Source organism: Mobula hypostoma, chromosome 15 (genome assembly GCF_963921235.1).
Source record: "Mobula hypostoma chromosome 15, sMobHyp1.1, whole genome shotgun sequence".
NCBI classification, from domain to species: Eukaryota; Metazoa; Chordata; class Chondrichthyes; order Myliobatiformes; family Myliobatidae; genus Mobula; species Mobula hypostoma.
Genome location: NC_086111.1, coordinates 5,447,504 through 5,468,479, shown reverse-complemented (window position 1 = coordinate 5,468,479; position 20,976 = coordinate 5,447,504). Strand labels below are relative to the sequence as shown.

At 44.8% G+C, this 20,976-nt stretch overlaps 1 protein-coding gene across 5 annotated transcripts in view; it reads right to left on the bottom strand.

Annotated features, from left to right (window-relative positions):
• The window catches only part of plxnb1b (plexin b1b), a 373,688-nt gene that overhangs the window by 296,028 nt on the left and 56,684 nt on the right, over window positions 1-20,976 (bottom strand). For 2 of the 5 annotated variants that reach the window (XM_063067660.1, XM_063067661.1), the window contains exon 1: window positions 11,262-12,101. The exons of the other annotated variants lie outside the window; for them this stretch is intronic. The gene's annotated coding sequence lies outside the window, so the exon portion shown is untranslated. Of the gene's footprint in view, window positions 1-11,261; window positions 12,102-20,976 lie in introns of those variants that run through there. 5 annotated transcript variants of the gene reach the window in all.

The window sequence follows — 20,976 nt, the reverse complement described above, 5'->3', positions numbered from 1 at the left end:
TAATAATGGACTCCAACATTTTCCCAGCCACTGAAGTCAATTCAACTAGCCTATGATTTCATGTCTTTTGCCTCTCTCCCTCCTTAGTGACTGGAGTGACATTTGTAATTTTCTATTCCTTTGGAACCATTTCCTGACTCTTGAGATTCTTGAAAGAACACCACTAATGCCGCCATATTTGATAGGCAAATGGATGAAACTACCTGGTCTGAACTTCCATCTCCACAAACAACCCATTCCCCAACCCCACCCCACCCCCATAACACAACACTTCCCTGTGTAAATCCACCTGTCCTTGCCTTCCCTACTCAGGGATTAACCATTTCTTCCAGGTGAAACAGCGATTGGCTTGCAATTTCCTTCCACAACCCCAGTCTAACAAACTGGAATCAATGCTCAGGATGTGGTCTCCTTCACAACGTAGAAACCAAACTCGGTTTGGATGACTGCTTTGAAGTGGCCTGGAGCTGTCAGTTAACTGTCACTTTGATTCACCTTAGTGCTGTCAGCTTGCCTCAAAAAGGCCGTTTACTCTCGTTCTGCAGTTTACATGCCTTATCCAACAGTAGCCCTGGCCTCACTTGGTCAAAAATATTTCTTTTGTCTTATCGACTCTTCCTCCATCCCCACCTTACATCACACTAGAAAACCAGCTTGTGTTTTCCCTCCTTTCGAAGAGGACCTTTCTTTCCCTTTTCACCTCTGGAGGATCTGGCAGGCAAGAAACCATAAATGCTCAATTACAAAAGACGTAACAAGTGGCCTGTTACTCTTTTGCAATCAGAAGTAAGCTGTACTCTTTAGAGAACAAAACTGCAAATTTATTAACATTGCAAGGTGACCTTAGACTCATTTAGCCTGGACTAAACTGATTCAGAACAACTTTCCCAGGACTATTAAAACAGGAAGAATAAGAATATTTTGTTAGGAGTTTGAGGGGAATTTTTATGTCACTAAAGACTCCCAATTTTCTACAGATGCACTATGGAGAGTATTCTATCTGGTTGTACTGTGGTCTGGTAGGGAGAGGCCACTGCACAGGATCAGAAAAGGCTGTAGAAAGTCGCAAACTCAGCCAGCTTCACTATGGGCATTAGCCTCCCCCGCATCGAGGGCATCTTCAAAACCAGTGATGTCTCAGAAAGGCAGCATCCATCATTAAGGACTCCCATCTCCCAGTTCATGCCTCCTCTCATTGCTCCCATCAGGGTAGTGGTACAGGAGCAGGAATACACACAACTGACACTCTGCCATCAGATTTCTAAATGGACAGTGAACACATGTACACTACCTCACACTTTTATTTTTAGTTCTTTTACCCTTTTTGCACTACTTAATTTAATGTATATTTTTAAATTTTAAAATATAATTTATAATCAGACATTGCAACAAACTGCTGCTGCATAACAACATACACCAGTGAAACTCAGTCAAAGCCAACTCTCAGACGTGAGCATCCTCTCCTCAAACCCAATTTGCAACAGATTAAAAACATTACTACTGATCTGAATTTCAAGGGCACTTCAAGTATCACTTGCAAAGGGCATGTCACCCAACAGTGCGCCAGCTTCCTATCCTTGCTGGCATGAATACACACAACTGATACTTTAGGAACAGCCTCTTCCTCTCCGCCATCAGATTTCTGAATGGACAGTGAACCCATGAACACTAACACACTAATTGTGTTTTACTCTTTTTTTTACCCTTTTTGCAGTACTTATTTAAATGTATATACCATCAGGGAAATGGGTGGGTGGGGGGATGGTAGTGAAGAGGTTAGCATAACGCTCTTACAGCGCCAATGACCTGGGTTCAATTCTGCCACGGTCTCTAAGGAGTTTGTGCATTCTCCTCATAACTGTGTGTTTCCTCCAGGTGCTCCAGTTTCCTCCCAGTCCAAGGACAAGACGTAGGGGTTAGTAGGTTTATTGGTCACATGAGTATAATTGGGTGGCGTGGGCTGGGTGAGTCAGAAGGGCCTATTACTATGTCATCTCTCTTCTATTACCATCCCATTTGAATTGTTGCCAACGTGACACAACATTTGCTGTGCAACTTCCGGCCGTGGTGCTGAGGATCCAGCCTGAAGCATCTTATTGTTTAAGGAATTGGCCTTTACCTACCTGAGCAATGATCTAATTTCATTACATGGAATTGTTTCACCATATAAAGCAGAATGACCTGCTCTTTTTTAGTTCTTTGGAATCACTTTTGCTGGTCTCTGGGCCCCCTGAATGATATAAAACAGGGCATTCAGGTTAATAAAATATTTTTCTAGCAGTCATAACATTTGGATTGGAAGCCAAGAGGGAATTTCTAAAATAAGACTCTCCCTGCCCTTCCACCCACCCCTTCTCTTTCATTCAGCATGACAAACATCACCATAAATTACTTCACTGCTTGCCAGCTCCCCCACTCTAAAATGCAAGTTCCTGAATCTCTCAAAGCAAACTCTATGGTACTTAGAAGATTGTTGTCTGGGAGACAACATTCCTAACCTGCTCAGCTCTGGAAACAGCCCTGAGCAGGGGAAGAAAATGCCATTCCCAAAAACTGCATTAACAGCCAGTAAACAGGCAACAAGCATTCAGCTTCAATAACTCTTCCACTACCAAAGAACATACCAAAGGCAATATTTCATCCCTGACACTTCACTTTGGAAAATCAAACTTTACTTATTTTCCCAGTACAGTAAACCCCTGGTAATCTCCAGTACACACAGGACTTCAGTGGTGAAGGGCTTGCAAATAGAATATACAACAGGCCATTCAGCCCTCAGTGTCTGTGCTGTGCACAATGCTAAATTAAACTAATCCCTCCTGCATGCACATGATCCAAACCCTACCTATCCCTGCAAATTGAGTCACTGATCTAAAAGCTTCTTGAATGCCACTATCATACTGGTTTCCAATTACTGCCTTTGGTAGCACATCCAAGTACTCAGTAAAAACCCTGCAGAGGATAGAAAAAGCTGCAGAGAGGAACCCCTCCATTCACCTAGTGTGTTGCTGACGAAAGGTAGAGGACCCCCACCACCCATCCACAAACGCTTTGATCCACAATCGTCTGGGAGGTGCTGTAGTACAGGAGCACCGGGACTAGCATTGCCAGACTAGATAATGGCTTCCTCTCTCAGGTTGTCACCACTGGAGTCTCATCGCTAGGCCAGTTGTTCACCTGTGCCGCGCACTACATGCATTTTGAGTTATGTTATTTTGGTTCAGGCGCTGTGTTGATGTTTTGTGCGTGCACTGCAGTCTGGGGGAATGTTATTTCATTTGGATGCATATATGCACACAGTCAGATGACGATAAACTTGAACATCTTTTTTAATTTTTCCCCTCACTATAAGCTTTTCCCCTCTTGCATTTGACATTTCTACCCTGGGGGGAAAGATTCTACTACATCTATGCTTCTCAATTTTAAAAGTTTCTGTCACTTCTCCCCCTCAGCCTCTCATCCAAACCGAGGTCCACAGACCCCTTGCTTAATGGTAATGGGCCACAGCATTGGAAAAAGTCGGGAACTCCTGCTCTCGAGAAACAACCCAAGTTTGTCCAACGTCTCTGTGACCAATACCCCCCAATCCAAGCAGCATCCTGTTAAATCTCTTTTGAACCCTCCCCAAAACCTTCAGGTATTGGGACTAGTGGATGTTCTTCTAATTAATACACAAACATTTTTAATTCCGCCCCCCACCCCAATTTTAGCCAGTATTAAGGTATTTTCAGGGAAGTCAGTAGGTTTAGAAAGAACATGGGAAGCATTGCCACGGTGAGTTACACCACACATTCATGAAGTATAACCGCAAATATCACTTGTGGAGCCAGATGCTGAACAACTGGGATTTCCGAATGGTTGCAAAGCAGATTACTGGCCATTTGCGTGTTACTATGTTTATGGATAGCACAAGCTCCCATAGTATTAAATTCAAAATTTCAATATACATTCATTCTTATAAACAGCATCTCTCTCTCCTTCTCCCTTTACTAGTTCTTTCTTATCAGTTATACGTACTTCTAACGGCATTCATTTCAAAACATGGAGTATCCCTGGCACTCTGTGCACAGTTCAGGACAAGTCTGTTTTGTCACACCCTCTGGTTAGTTATATATTCATGGGGGCATCCTTTAACACCAAAAGGTGGATATTTTGGGTACCTGCAGGTGGACAGGATTTTGGAACTGACATCAGTATTGAATATTCAAGAAGGGTTTTGCTATATGTGATGTGTTAACATTGCAGACATCCCACCCTGCAAAAAATTTCGGGGAGGTCTCAACCTCATTTCAGGGAGGTCTCAACCAGAAGTCTCAACCTCACAGCAGTCTGTGTCAATGAATTTGTTAACGTTGCAAGACATCAGATTCACAAGTGTTTTTGTGAGACAGCTGACTTCTGAATTCTGTCTTAATGTGCCATGTTCACAATAGCTGCTGTCTTGGTTGATGAGCAGGCATAGTTTTTTGCTATTTCTGAATCAGGAAACATTTTCCTGAATAGCTTGCCCGTGTGCTTCCACACCTGGAATGGCAGGTTATGCTCAACGATGAAAGATGTAAAGTACACTTCAGCTCTAGTGAGCTTTTCTGTCAGACTTTGGTTTTCTGCTGAAAAGAACTGTGAAATACTTGAGTAGCCTTCCCTGTGCTTAGCCTCCCTGATATGTTGTGGTCCCTAAAAGAAATAAAAGCATAAGGTGTATCCTTATTACAGGTGTGCGCTGCTTAACGTCCATTCGGACAATCCATAGTCTCACACACACTGCATTCAACAGTCGGAATCAGAACTTACTTTTTTTTTACATCGAAATGGGGGATTTTAAATGAGCGATTTAGAAGTTCTGTATCTTCAAGTTCAAGTTTATTGTCATCTGGCTGATTGTCCACAAACGAAACCACCTCTGTCTGGACCACGGTGTAGCCACAATACATATATCACACACACACCACATAAAAATATATTACCATATTATTTAATAAAGTGTAATTCAAAATGCATATTAAGTGCGCAGCACAGGTAAACAGTTCACTGTCCTAATGGTGAGACCTTGGTGGGGACTGGGTATTTATTAAAATAGATTTTTCTTCTGAAAATGGCTGCGCTTAAACCCAGCCCATCGCAGGCTTCGACGTATCTGTAAGGGGAAGTGTTTCAGGAAAAAAACCCCGAAGAATTTGCTTGCTACGAGCACGATTTTAAAGATGTCTTAGTGGATGATTTTGGAATTTCGCTCCAATTTAAACCCCACTTTAATCCCCTTTAAGACGCCAACTTGCCCTGCCCGTATAGGACAGCCTCGTGTAGTCAGGTTGTCACCACTAGCCTTGGGAATTCCTTCGCCAGGCTTTTGTACTTCATCACCGACAGTTGTCCGGATGATTTCAGTATCATTAGAGATGGCAGTAACTGAACTGATGGAATATGGGGGGAGGGGGAGGGGGAGGGGGAGGGGTCGACTGTAAAGCCCGCCCACAGAGAAAACTGATAGGTCTACTTAGCACAAAGAGATCAAGCAGGATTCATTCATTTTCTTTCTTTCTTTTTTTTCCCCCTCTCCCTCTCTTAAAAAAAAATCGATTTCTGGGATATTGTATATAACTTGTGGGCATCAGGGAGCCGCATCGATATGCTGGAGACTCCTGGAACTCCCGGGAGAGGTGGGATGTCTGACATTGTAAATATGTAACGCTGTAAATTTACCCAACTATATTCAAAATGTTAAAGTAGGCGATTACAGCAAATAAAACTGCAGTTAATATGTGAAGAGGTGTAGTACATCATGGCTTGAGAGTGAGATTCTTTTGGATCTTCCTGGATGTCCAGTAAAAGATTGAAATCTGCTGGCTGGGCTTGTTTTATTTAACTACCAAAAAGATTTGAAGACTTTAGAGGGAGAGAGAAATGCGATCAGTAACCATCCTGAATTGTTGAAGTATGTTCTCAAATATTCTATATTAGACAGACAGCTAATTTTTGTTTACAGATGTTAAATGGAAACCAGATGTTTCCACCAATAATGCTAAAAACGAGGGGGGTTAAAACCAAACATTAATTACCAAGATCTGTTCAGAATCTCCCAAGGAGATGAACAGACATTGAGCAGCAAGACAAAGAATGCTGTGTTATTCTTTGTCTGCCTGCAAATCAATTTAATTACATTATCATTTAAATAAGGGGACTTGATTGGCTCCTGTGTCCAAGTAGCTGCTATTTTCCTCTTGGGAATCTGACTTATTATTTCCTACAAACAGTCTGCTCCTGTTCGTGAACAGCTCAGTCAGCCACAGACCAACTGCACTTCCAAGTGTCAGCTGATGTCCTCTAATCTGTTCCACTGAATTGGATTAGTCGGCAATTTTAGTTTAGTTTGAGCATCACACTGAATTTTTGATGCCTTTTTGAAGTTTAACATAGCATAAGAGGTGGATAGGAGAGCAAGAGGTAGTTGATGGAATGGCCAACAGTGCCCACAGAATGACAATTCTGGAAATCTAATTCTGATTCCCTGTAAAGCAAATTCACAATTCCAGCTTGAATAGGCTTCCATCTCTGGGGGTTTACCTTGATTGTGTACCAATTGCTTGCTTTCATGAACTTAGTGGGGGGAATTTCCTCTGCTTACAGGAATTACATACAAATACCGCTGGCAGAAAACAACAGCTTAAGAAAAGAGACAGGGAAAGTTAAGCAGAATTTTCTAAATTAAACCATGTCTTTACGAACTTGAACTTCACCGGGAGGAAAGGATATACTTATTGGTTCTGTTAAACTGATCATGTGAATTTTGAACAGTAATTTGTCCTCAGGTGGATTAGCCAAGGGCCTGCTGTTACTTGGGGCTCTTGCCCAATGAATAAGTGACTGGACACTGACAAACTGCTGATAACAAGTCTTCAGAAATTTGAATGAAGTGCAGTCTATTAGTCATTTTCCAGTGACAATCCACACTCTTTCCAATCACCCACATGTGAAAGGCCAGCAGGGAAAGTACTTCAATGTCATTTATCTAATGAGAAGAGAAGGAAACATGCTTAAATTACTTGAGCAGTCTGAGAACAAAAACATGAGCACATGGAGTTGAATAATCATCAGGACAGCGCATCTAGTCAGGTGCTATTGTTTTAGCCATCCATCTTCCGCTAATCTGTTTAAGACTGCCACTTTAACCAAATTTCCCTTTTAACACATCCAAAGCTACAGGGTGGTTGCAGAGACGAAGGAGCAATAAATACTGGGGCACAGCTGGAGCAAAAGTGCTTTAACAGTGTTGCTTCCAGCAGCAATTCGAAGGGCTAAATAGTTCTGGTATGGAAATTTCAATGCACAGGAACACAAATTGTATGGGCTCTACCCGATATATCATAGGCACAGCCTTCCCATCTTTGGTAATTGTCTAAACAAGGTGCAGCATTAAAACAATTATCCAAGATCTCCACCATCCAGGTCATGCAATCTGCTTGCAGCTATCATCGGGCAGGAGGTACAAAAGCCCGAAATTTAATCGCACCAGGTTCAAGAACAGCAACTTCCCTTCAACCATTCACTTCTTGAACCAAATGGCAGAACCCTAATCACAATTTCAGTATAGCAACAGTTGGCACTGAAATGAACTTTGTTTCTTCTGTTCCAATTGTATTCATTCTTGTAAAAATTGTGCACTGTTTAGTTTATGTGTTTCTCGGAATATTGTGTATCTGAGTTTCACCCCTATGAGCTGCCACAAGTGAGTTTTTCATTGTGCATGGCCATGTAAGTACTTGTCCACACTGAAGGCAGGGTACAGGATTTGAGCTTTTCATTGTGCATGGCCATGTAAGTACTTGTCCACACTGAAGGCAGGGTACAGGATTCACAGCAGTATGGAGGAACAGAGGAACCTAGGGGTTCATGTCTCTAATCCCTCAAAATTACCACACGCTCATAGGGTGCTTAAGGCGGCAAATGGTGTGTTGGACTTCCTTGGTTGAGGGACGACACTGAAGAGCCATAAGGCAATGTTGAAGTTTTATAAAACTCTGGTTAGGCCATACTTGGGATATTGTATTCAGTTCTGGTTACCTCATTATAAGAGGGATGTAGAAGCTTTAAGGAGGATGCAGAAATTTGCCTGGATTAGAGAGCATGTTTTATGAGGAAAGGTTAAGCAAGCTTGGGCTTTTCTCTCTGGGGTGAAGGAGGATGAAAAGTGACATGATAGAGGTGTACAAGAGGCATTGAGAGTGGACAACCAGCTACCTTCTCCCCACCCCCCCCCCAGGCTGAAATGGCTAATATGAGAGAGCATAATTTTAAAGTGATTTGAGGAATATACAGGAGGGAGGTCGGAGGTAGCTTTATTTTTAAATAAGGGCAGAGGGGTGGGTGCTTGGAACGCACTGCTGGGGCAAAGTTGGAGGCAGACTGAAATTGGGGGACATTTCAGAGACACTTAGATAGACATATGGATGAACAAAAAAAAAGAGGCCTATGGGAGGGTAGCAGTAGATTGATCTTGGAGTAGGTTAAAAGGTCAGCACAACATCAAAGGGCCAATACTATGCTGTACTGTTCTAAGTGACAATAAACTCAACTTTGACAAATGGTTTATTTCTCCTTTTTGTTAAAGTCATGACAAACTTGTTGTCAGATGTCATCACTTGCCAAATAGTTCTGGAACCCTGAAGCCCTAGAGAAAACATTGCTTCCCAGGACCAGCATACAGCAGGGCTGAAAGTTGTCCATGTTTGGAATTCACAGACCACAGCAAGAGAATGCCAGCAGATTCAACATGGACAGCAACAGACACGCCCAAATATGGGAAACCTATCACATCCCGGGGGACTTCCACTGGACAGTGACCAGAGGGGTGGAAACCCTTCTCATTTCTCCAGCCCAGGAGAACCAAGACCAGTTTCAAGCCTTGCCCATGCTGAGATCAAGTCTTCTGAATTCAATGTCCAAGGGCTGAAAGCTCTTGTGGAACTATCTCTTTGGTGAGTCAAGGCAAGGGAGTTAACTTTACATAGATCAAATATTTGATATGGAGTCAGGCCAAAATGGTTAAACTGGGAAGCTATTTTGACTTTCATGTCAAAGTCCAGAGTCTAAAAGGGCGTATTTTACAGGGAGACAGATGTACGGAATGCACTGCCCGGGCAAAAAAACACACAGATACAATGACCATGTTTAAGGGGCATTCAGACAGGTCCATCAACAGGCAGGGAGCTGATGGTGTTTGCACCATCTGCAGGGAGATGGGATCAGTTCCCATTGACATCGTGCTCAGCACAGACACCAGGAGCTGAAGGACCTATTCCTCTGCTGTACCTTTGTATGTTCCAAAAAAAAATGAGGTGGACTAAGTTGGCGAGTGGAATCAAGTTCACATTGGAGGGTGTACTCCATCACTGCCAGAATAAAATTAGCTTACAATAAGTTGTACCTCACCCTGACAAATATATATTTCTGCATCGGACTATCAAGGGCAGTTCAGTAGTGGCTAGAAAATAGTTTTAGAGCACCAGTGTGAATGATCGGGATTCAATTCCTGCCACTGGCTGCAAGGTGTTGTACAAGCTTCCCGTGACTGTATGGGTTTTCCCTGCGTGCTCTGGTTGGTGAGCAAGAGGGCATGCTATTGGCTCCAGAAGCAGTCGCTGGCCACTCAGCACAGTACTTACTGATCTGATGCAAACAAGACATTTCACTCATGTACATGCTAAAAATAAAATTCATCTTTAAATGGGCAGATGCACACCTCATGGAGGCAACCAGAGTAATCTCTTTCCAAGCCCATCTAATGGTGAGCTTGGCAGATCACCTGATCTTCAGCCTTACCAGACCTCTCTCCTGGTGCTAATCTCATTGACATTAGGGTTTCTTTGACAGTGAGCCAGCTCCTTTTCCAGTGCCATCTCCATGGCAGCTAGAATGGTTGGCGCTACCACCTGGCTGCCATGGGGAATGTGCCCTTCTTCTTGCCACAGTGCAAAGTGTTGGATGCTGACTTTAATTAACCCAGCTGCCAATTGGGAACTGCAGAGATCCCATTTTAGCACATTTTCTTCTGAGCATAAAACATCTCACACCATTCCAGAATTCATTTTTGCCCGTAATGAGATGTTTTGATTTAGTGTCAGTGCCAAGCATAACAATGATTACATACCCAAAAACAAATCTAATGCCATTTCTGAGCATTAATTTCTGAACTAATTTTGGTTCCAACTCAAATCTCTTTTGCATAATTAGCAAAAAAACATTTAGCATACACTACCGGAACAATTGCTTCATCCTTCTCTCTCCCAGTACTGGCCTTCTGTTCTACAAGTGTGGCCAATACATCCAATGGACCAAGCAGACACTGACTGCTTCCCACTACAACCTTACAATCAATTAACACAAAGCACTCAGAATGTGAACATCAGACAATATTTTAGAAGGAATCCCTTGTCCTCCATAACTTTTAATTGCCACATGGCTCAAATGGAGCATCCTCTTGTATACTATCCCAAGAGGATCAGCAGCAGACCAGCAACATTATCGTGGTTTCGTCATGCAGAACATCTCATTTCATCCCCTGCTGGCATTTGAGAAACAGACACAAATTTTATTTCAACACCACACAAAAAAAATCTTTAAAAAAAAAGATCAAAGGAAGTGGTAATCCAATTCCAAGGTAAAGCAAAATACTTCAGCTTGGTATGTGCTCAATGCTACAACACTTTGCGTGTGATAGTATTCCACTTATTAAGGCTCAGGGAATTCCGCAGCCAGTCCGCTGGCTTCACAGCTGTTAATTAGACTACAGCTGGAATTCCCATTAGCTCAACATGGGCTGGAGACCTTGAAGTAATTGCTCCAAGCCTTGCTATCCCTTTCAAGTAATCAGGTACACGTCCTTTGTACGACAATATGTTCGACAATGAAGACTTACTGAATGGCATTGCACCAAATTATAACCCTTTTGATGGAAGGGACTAACACAACATCCATACTAGGACCAGTAGTTTCAAAAACAATTACTTCCCTCAAGACCCCAGGCTGATCAACAGCCCCACCTGTTAACCCATCCCACCTCAATCACACACAAATCGAGATGCTGAATTCATGTTCAGCCATGGAGTTTGTAGTGAGGACTATTAAGGACCAGTATACCTCCTTTTCGCTTACAGTCTTAAAACTATCTGGAGCAACCAGTCACTAATTAACCGAGCAGAGTAAGGTTTTGCCTTCAGTGATGTCAGCATACCATCAAACTTGCACAAACACATCCCACTTACCCATGTCCGTGGAGTGACAGAACAATGACTACAATTATGTAGACTGTTGCTCTTTAAACATACCGAGGCAAGCATTAAGCAACTTTCTTCAGGTTACTGAATTACAGCAATAGTTAATTTGACAAGTTTCCAAGGACCCAGCCCTTACCGCCTACAACACTGAGACAACCAATAGCTGTGTTGTACAGGGTTGTAGGCCAGCCCAATTCTGGCACCAGGTTTGCCACAAAACCATGATTTAATCCCAAAGTCACAGGGATGCAATTTGCAGCGTCCATGCCCTCAGAGAATCCAGCCTATTCTTTATTTTTCTCTCTCTCTCCCTGGGGGATCGCTGGCATTGGTGAGCAGAACACACATATCTATGTTTCATATGTTCGGTGAATCTTTGGTAAGAAGGTCTGGAGATAAGATGAAGGGATATTTGTCAAGGTTTATCACAAACACTGAGGGCCCAGCTATATAGGCTTTGCCAGGGGAACAAATCAAATCATTAACTGTTCCTGGAAAACAGTCATCATACTGAAGGAGTCTGTCAAGTGTGGCCAAAGTAAGGGGGAAGGATAGGTATTATTGATGAACGAGGGATTTCCTAGAACGTGCTGGACAGATTAGAAAAATGGGCAAAGAAATGGCAGATGAAATATTGCATAGACCATAAGATATAGAAGCAGAAGTAGACCATTTGGCCCATCGAGTCTGTATAGGGAAGTGTATGGTCATGAAATTTGGTAGAAGGAATAAAGACAGGCCATTTTCTAAACAGTGTGGCGCATGGCCAAGTGGTTAGGGTGTTGGACTAGCGATCTGAAGGTCTTGGGTTCGAGCCTCGGCTGAGGCAGCGTGTGTGTCCTTGAGCAAGGCACTTAACCACACATTGCTCCAGTCTACTCAGCTGAGAATGAGTACTGGCAAAAATGCTGGGGGTTAACCTCGTAATAGACTGGCGTCCTATCCGGGGGGGGGGGGGGGAGAGAGTCTCATACTCTGTCGCTTCACGCAACGGAAGGCGGCATAAGCACCGGCCTGATGGGCCACAAGGCTCATGACAGACTTTAACTAAAAAGTCTTCTAAACAGGAAGCAAATTCAGAAATCAGATGTGCAAAAAGACCTGGGATTCAACCTGCAGTTAACCTTTAAGAAGTCCTACATGAGGAGTAGGCGGTAAAGAAGTCAAATGAATATTAGAAAATAAAAGCAAGGATGCTTTAGAAAGCATTGGTCAGACCATATTTGGAATACTGTGATCAGTTTTGGGCCCCACATATGATGTGCTAGTATTGGAGACAGTTTGGAGGAGGCTTGTGAGAATGATCCCAGGAATGAAAGGATTAATGTATGAGGAGAGTTTGATGATTCTGGCCTATACTTGGAGTCTAGAAGCAGAGGGATCTCATTGAGGCCTACCGAATTTTGAAAGGCCTGAATAGAGTGGATATGCAGAGGACATTTCCAATAGTGGGAGAGTTCTAGACCAGAGGGCACAGCCTCAGAATAGAAGTATGTCCCTGTAGAACAGAGATGAGGAGGAATCTCTTTAGCCAAAGATGGTGAATCTGTGGAATTCATTGCTGTGGAGGCCAAGTTCCACACGGTAGGCTTATTCAGAAAGTCAGAAGGCATGGGATCCAGGGAAGTTTGGCCAGGTGGATTCAGAATTGGCTTGCCTGCAGAAAGCAGAGGGTCGTGGTGGAGGGAGAACATTCGGATTGGAGGGTTGTGACTAGTGGTGTCCCACAAGGATCGGTTCTGGGGCATCTACTTTTCATGATTTTTATTAACGACCTGGATGTGGGGGTAGGAGGGTGGGTTGGCAAGTTTGCAGACGACACAAAGGTTGGCAGTGTTGTAGATAGTGTAGAGAATTGTCGAAGATTGCAGAGAGACATTGATAGGATGCAGAAGTGGGCTGAGAAGTGGCAGGTGGAGTTGAACCCGGAGAAGTGTGAGGTGGTACACTTTGGAAGGACAAACTCCACAGCAGAGTACAAAGTAAATGGCAGGATACTTAGTAATGTGGAGGAGCAGAGGGATCTGGGGGTACATGTCTACAGATCCCTGAAAGTTGCCTCACAGGTAGATAGGGTAGTTAAGAAAGCTTATGGAGTGTTAGCTTTCATAAGTCAAGGGACAGAGTTTAAGAGTCGTGAGGTAATGATGCAGCTCTATAAAACTCTGGTTAGGCCACACTTGCAGTACTGTGTCCAGTTCTGGTCGCCCATCTAAAACCCATCTAAAACCCTGCTACATGCCTCTGCTGAAGAGTAAACCTGCAACCTCGAGGACAGTGAGGAAATGGTCGGAGGAGGCTTATGAGGTGCTCCAGGGTTGTTTTGAGGTGACAGACTGGCAGGCACTCTGTGAGCCACATGGAGAGGATATTGATGGGCACACAGAGTGCATCACTGATTCCATCAACTTCTGTGTGGACTGCAATGTTCCGACAAGAACTGTCCTTTGTTATTCAAATAACAAGCCATGGGTGACAAAGGACATTAAGGACATCCTGAACGCTAAAAAGAGGGTGTTTAGAGATGGACACAGGGAGGAGCTGAGGGCAATACAGAGGGACCTGAAAGCCAGGATCAGAGGCGCTAAAGACAGGTACAGGAGGAAGCTTGAATGGAAATTCCAGCAGAACAACATGAGAGAGGTCTGGAGGGGGATGAGGACCATCACTGCATTCTGGCAAACTAGCAACAGAGGAGCTGAAGGCAGTGTAGACAGGGCCAACGAACTTAACATGTGCTTTAACAGATTTGACATTGTGACCCCTGCCCATCCCCCGCATGAGCCATCTGTTGTCAGCCCCCAACCAACACATATTCCACTCTCCCCTCCTACCCCTCCTCACAGTCCCCCACCCTGCTCTCATGACTATACTCCTCCCCCACACGAAACCACCACGGTGGGCTTCACGGCTGAACGGGTGAGAAGACAGCTGAAACGTCTCAACCCAAGCAAGGCTGCAGGACCGGATGGTGTCAGTACCAGGGTGCTCAAAGCCTGTGCCCCTCAGCTATGTGGAGTACTTTGCCATGTATTCAACCTGAGTCTGAGGCTCTGGAGGGTTCCTGTACTGTGGAAGACGTCTTGCCTCAGACATTGCGCCCCAGCGGCCTCAATGACTACAGACCGGTGGCATTGACCTCAACATCATGAAGATCCTGGAGAGACTTGTTCTGGAGCTGCTCCAGCCTATGGTCAGGCCACACTTAGATCCCCTCCAGTTCGCCTACCAGCCCCGACTAGGAGTTGAGGTTGCCATCATCTACCTGCTGAACCGTGTCTACACCCACCTGGACAAGCCAGCGAGCACTGTGAGGGTCATGTTTTTCGACTTCTCCAGTGCGTTCAACACCATCCACCCTGCTCTGCTGGGGGAGAAGCTGACAGCGATGCAGGTGGATGCTTTTCTGGTGTCATGGATTCTTGATTACCTGACTGGCAGACCACAGTACGTGTGCTTGCAACACTGTGTGTCCGACAGAGTGATCAGCAGCACTGGGGCTCCACAGGGGACTGTCTTGTCTCCCTTTCTCTTCACCATTTACACCTCGAACTTCAACTACTGCACAGAGTCTTGTCATCTTCAGAAGTTTTCGGATGACTCTGCCATAGTTGGATGCATCAGCAAGGGAGATGAGGCTGAGTACAGGGCTACGGTAGGGAACTTTGTCACATGGTGTGAGCAGAATTATCTGCAGCTTAATGTGAAAAAGACTAAGGAGCTGGTGGTAGACCTGAGGAGAGCTAAGGTACCGGTGACCCCTGTTTCCATCCAGGGGGTCAGTGTGGACATGGTGGAGGATTACATATACCTGGGGATACGAATTGACAATAAACTGGACTGGTCTAAGAACACTGAGGCAGTCTACAAGAAGGGTCAGAGCCGTCTCTATTTCCTGAGGAGACTGAGGTCCTTCAACATCTGCCGGACGATGCTGAGGATGTTCTACGAGTCTGTGGTGGCCAGTGCTACCATGTTTGCTGTTGTGTGCTGGGGCAGCAGGCTGAGGGTAGCAGACACCAACAGAATCAACAAACTCATTCGTAAGGCCAGTGATGTTGTGGGGATGGAACTGGACTCTCTGACGGTGGTGTCTGAAAAGAGGATGCTGTCTAAGTTGCATGCCATCATGGTCAATGTCTCGCATCTACTACATAATGTACTGGTTGGGCACAGGAATACATTCAGCCAGAGACTCATTCCTCCGAGATGCAGCACAGAGCGTCATAGGAAGTCATTCCTGCTGTGGACATCAAACTTTACAACTCCTCCCTTGGAGGATCAGACACCCTGAGCCGATAGGCTGGTCCTGGACTCATTTCATTATTTACTGGCATAATTTACATATTACTATTTAACTATTTATAGTTCTATTACTATTTATTATTTATGGTGAAACTGTAACAAAAACCAATTTCCCCCTGGGATCAATAAAGTATGACTATGACTCACTATAGAAGGATGTGGAAGCATTGGAAAGGGTACAGAGGAGATTTACCAGGCTGCTGCCTGGTTTAGAGAGTACGGATTATGATCAGAGATTAAGGGAGCTAGGGCTTTACTCTTTAGAGAGAAGAAGGATGAGAGGAGACATGATAGAGGTATACAAAATATTAAGAGGAATAGATAGAGTGGGCAGCCAGCACCCCTTCCCCAGGGCACCACTGCTCAATACAAGGGGACATGGCTTTAAGGTAAAGGGTGGCAAGTTCAAGGGGGATATTAGAAGAAGGTTTTTTTTTTACTCAGAGAGTGGTTGGTGCGTGGAATGCACTGCCTGAGTCAGTGGTGGAGGCAGATACACTAGTGAAGTTTTAAAAGACTGCTAGACAGGTATATGGAGGAATTTAAGGTGGGGGGTTATATGGAAGGCAGGGTTTAAGGGTCGGCACAACATTGTGGCCAAGGGGCCTGTACTGTGCTGGACTATTTTGTGTTCTGTGTTATAAGTAAATGGGTATATTTAAAGTGGAGGTTGATGGTTCTTGATTAGTAAGGGGATCAAAGGTTATGAGGAGAAGGCAAGAGAACAGGGTTGAGAGGTAAAATAAATTAGCTATGATTGAATGCTGGAGCAGACACATTAGGGCAAATGGCCTAATTCTGCTCCGAGATCTAATGGTTGAGGACTAGGTATTAAGGGCACCAAGGAGAAGGCTCACACACAGTGCAGGCCCTCCTGCCAGCAGACACAAACCTGCAACTGATTGCATCACAGCAGCGTAGCAGTCACCTTGTCACTATCACAGCTCAGGGGGGTTCCGGAATTCAGAGTTCAATCCCAGCACTGTCCCTAAGGAGTCTGGGTTTCTCCAGGTGCTCCAGTTTCTTCACACAGCCCAAAGACGTACTGGTTAGTGGGTTAACAGGTCATCATCAATTGTCCTGTGATTAGGCTAGTGTTGTTAATAGGTAGGTTGCCGGACGATGTGGCTCAGTGAGCCGCAAAGACCTGTCTCTAAATAAGCTGATGTTATGCAATGAGAATGCATTGACTTCATTCTTGTATCTGAAATTTTTATGAATAAAGTATACTGTGAAATAAAAAACGCTCCAGGAAAAATACGAGTATGATAATTCATAACACAGGTCACGGGCCAAGGATTAATAAAATAGGAGATCCCAAGCGGAAAAAAAAAGCAGGCCACGCATCGCAAAGATATTTGGATGAAATTTAATAGTCGGCGTCCATCAGAATATAATAGATTATATAGGCACTGTTCTACATCAACAGGACTAGCGACATTGGGACAGGGAAAGGGGGAGACTTGCAGATGCTGAGAAACAAGTGGAAGAGAGGGCACGTGGGGGGTGGGGGGTGGGGGTAGGATGTATGCACGCAAGAGTTTTCTGCTCCCAGCTTGTTGCAAGTTGCCCATGATGGAACTATAGCGACACTCGGCTCAGAGTCGCGTGCTTCTCGACAATAACCAATATCCTTTTCCTGCATTTCCACAACAGGCCAGCAACAACGAGCAGACAGCCTCGCGAGGCTGAACCAGGCACCAGGGTCCACAGTTTCATTCTAGCTCCCTCCAGTCAGCTGGTTACACAAACTTTCCTCTGGCTACTTGTCCCTTAACCAATGGTATTCAAAGTTGAGTTTGTACGCATAGGCACAGGTACATTGAGGAGATTGCAGCAGCATCACATGCAGACGTGACATTCACAAGAAAAAGCAAACACATTTTACAAGATTATTTGAATGCCATTCGGAGTTGAAGCTTCATGATCGAGTATGAACATTCCTCAGGTGATCTAACGGAGAGCAGGAAGGGGCTAAGGCAGTCCCAATGTCGGCCTCTGCATAGCTAACTCAAGCCAGAGAACACAAGCTTTTTGATACTCAGTCTGATCCAACTAAACCAGCACATGTAGTCAGCTCAGGCAGGCCAGGTTTCACATTACTAAACAAAAAAATCTCCCACATGGGAATAATGCTGAGCCAGATAAGCTCCCATATCTAACTCAGGGTCTTGGGCCTGAAATATTAAGTGCTCCTCTTTCCTTCCCAGTATGCTGCCTGGCTTGTCTCCTACAACAAAAAATACTCTTAGATTTTGCGCTGAGTTTTACTTCCCCATCCCCCTCCCCATGTGTAAGGTGGAGAGCTAGAATTATTCTGTGCTCTATGAAGATCTCTGGAGAAGTTAACTGACCTGCTGGGGTATTTTCAGTATCTTCTCGTGCAGGATAAACGCAGGGGGTCAGGCAGCATCAATGGAGGGAAATGGACAGACAACTTTTCAGGTAAAGACTTCATCTTAAGTCTTGATGAAGGGTCTTGACCCACAACATCAACTGACCATTTCCCTCTAATAGATGCTGTCTGTCCCACTGAATTCTTCTGATGCTTTGTCCAGATTTCGGTACCTGCAGTCTCTTGTGCCTTCAACAACAGCTGCTTGTTTCAGATCTTCAGAAGCTGCATTTTGTTTTTGTTTTTCAAACCAGGAAAACGTCCCAGGCCCAGTATAAACTGGTGGCCAGAAGAGACAAAGCAATTGTTCCAGAGTCCAAGCCTGCCCCAGGCTAGCAAGAGAGTCAGTCCCTTTTAACTGAATCGTCTTCAGGGACAAGTGATCACAGGCCATTAGCATGATTTCCAGATGGAATTATTCAGCCAACTGGTTTCAGCGGGAAGCAATGAATTCCTCCCCTGTCCTCAGGCAGGGAGGGCTTTGGTGTTCAATGTGGGGCACATGGGTTTGACAAAACTCAGTCACCTCTGCTTCCTTCTGAATCAGCTCACTTTGTTGACCACAGGCAATGACAAACACCATACTAAAACAGCAAATGTTAACTTTTAAAACATGTTACAAAGGACATGCTACAGGAATAAGAATCAGCTGCGGTTACAGTGTGGGGCGGAATGGTACAACACAGGCACTTTTGGACAGACAGTGTCAGGAGGAACTGTACAATGCAGACAATTTAATATCCTTGACAAAATCTTTCTTTTATTAATATAGACGGTTATTTACAAGCCAAGCTACTTAAGTTTCAGTTGGCCTCACTGCAACAGTCCTTACAGTTTCCATTTGGACTACATGACAGAGCGTCTTTTCATTTTGTGATACAGTATGGTAACATGCCCTTCTACCCAACAAGCCCACGCCTCCCCTGTTGCCAATTAACCTACTAACATTTGTCTTTGGAATTTGGGAGTAAACTAGAACACCCAATGAAAACCTACGTGATCTTGGGAAGTACATACAAACTCCTTACAGAGGAACAGCGAGAAGTGAACCCTGGTCATTGGTGCTGTGATAGCTGTACGCTAACAGCTGGCCTACCTTGCCCCCGCTAATGACGGTCTGGCTGCGTCAGCACCAACTTAGTTACAGACTCCCTAGGGTTCACACAGCTGCACAAACGCTATCTCTCCCCATCTATGCATCAGCCTTGCTCTGCATCAAACAACACAAGGTTTATTTTAACTGCTTAGCATCACCATTTGCTGTGAAGTTTGTGATAGATGGGAGGTGTTTGTCATGCGGCTGGAAAGCTGTGTTCTCTGGAAATGCTCGATTGGCTCCTAGATGGACAAAGACCACAGAGAGGAGTGGTCAGGGCCCAGGACTCATTGAATTCAAGATGCACAGTGGGAGAGCAACTACTGACTATTGGCCCAGAACCTCCTGGGAGCTCTCCTCAAACGATACACACAAAATGCAAAAGGAACTCAGCGAGTCGGGCAGTATCTATTGAAATTAATAAACAGTCATCATTTCAGGTCTGGAATGGAAGTGATAAGAGGCCAGAATAAGTTAGTGTTGGGGGTGGGGTGGGGGGGGAGGGAAAGGAGGACAAGCTAGGTGAAGTCAAGTGGGTGGCCAGGGTACGAAGTAAGAAGCTGGGAGCTGATAGGTGGAAAAGGCAAAAGGCTGGAGAAGAAGGAATCTGACAGGAGTCGAGAGTGGAGCAAGAGGGAAAGGGTACAGTTGACACTTCGGCCTAAAATCTCAACTGTACTCCTTTCCATAGATGCTGCCTGGCCTGCTGAGTTCCTCCAGCATTTTGTGTGCGCGTACTGCTAGGATTTCCTGCATCTGCAGATTTTTCATTTGTCAAGGGAGAAAGAGAATAAGATGGGGGGGGTGATAAGCAGATGATAAGAGGTATGAGGCCAGAGTGGGAACTGAAGGAGGAAGCTGGGGGGGGGGCGGGGGGTGGAATTACTGGATATTGGAGCCATCACATTGAAGGTTGCTTGGATGGCTGCTCTTCCAACCTGAGAGTGGCCTCATCATGACAGAAGAGGCCACCGTGGACTAACATGTCAGAACAGGAACAGGAATTGAAATCGTTGGCCACCAGGAAATCCCACTTCTTGCAGATGGAGTTGAGGTGCTCGACAAAGCGGTCCCCCAACCTATACTGGGTCTCACCAGTGTAGAGGAGGCCACACCGGGAGCCCCGTGTACAGTGCACTGTTCTCAAACCAGAGTTTGAGGAGACACAAGGAGGCTGCTTTTGTCAGAATCTGCAGCAACAACAAAGCCAGCAGATCAAGCAGCCACTGTGAGAGGAAAGGAACTGCCAATGTTTCAGGCCAAAACACTGCATCAGAATTTGGAAGACTTATACAATAGGACTTGAAGCTTCCATTAAAGCATCTGTCGCCATCCCAACCATTAGAGACCAAGTACATCCAGATAAGATCAGCACCAAACCTCACATGAAGTTTGCACATTTTCCCTGTGACTATCTAGGTGTTCAGATTCCTTCCATGTCCCAAAGGTGTGCACGTTGGTCGGTTGATTCCCCACTGTAATGAGTTAGTGAGTGGTAGATTCTGGGGAAGAATGCCAGTGCAATGAAGTGGCTGCTTGACTCTATAATCCCTTTACATGTACATCGCAGACCAGCCCAGTGAGCTCCCCACCACACATCAGACCTTCACCGCCAGCCACTCACTCACTCCACAGAGACACAGTCGCAACCGTTTCTACCACCTACAGGGTGCAGTGCAGCAATTCACCCAAACTACTTCCAAACACACTGCAGCACACACAAAACACTGGAGGAACCCAGCAGATCAGGCAGCATTTATGGAAATGAATAGACAGTTGACATTTTGGGCCAAGACCCTTCTTCAGGACCGGAAAGGAAAAGGGAAGATGCCAGAATAACATAGTTGGGGAGGGGAAGGAGGATAGCTGGAAGATGATAGTGAGGGAGGGAGGGAGGGAGGATGAAG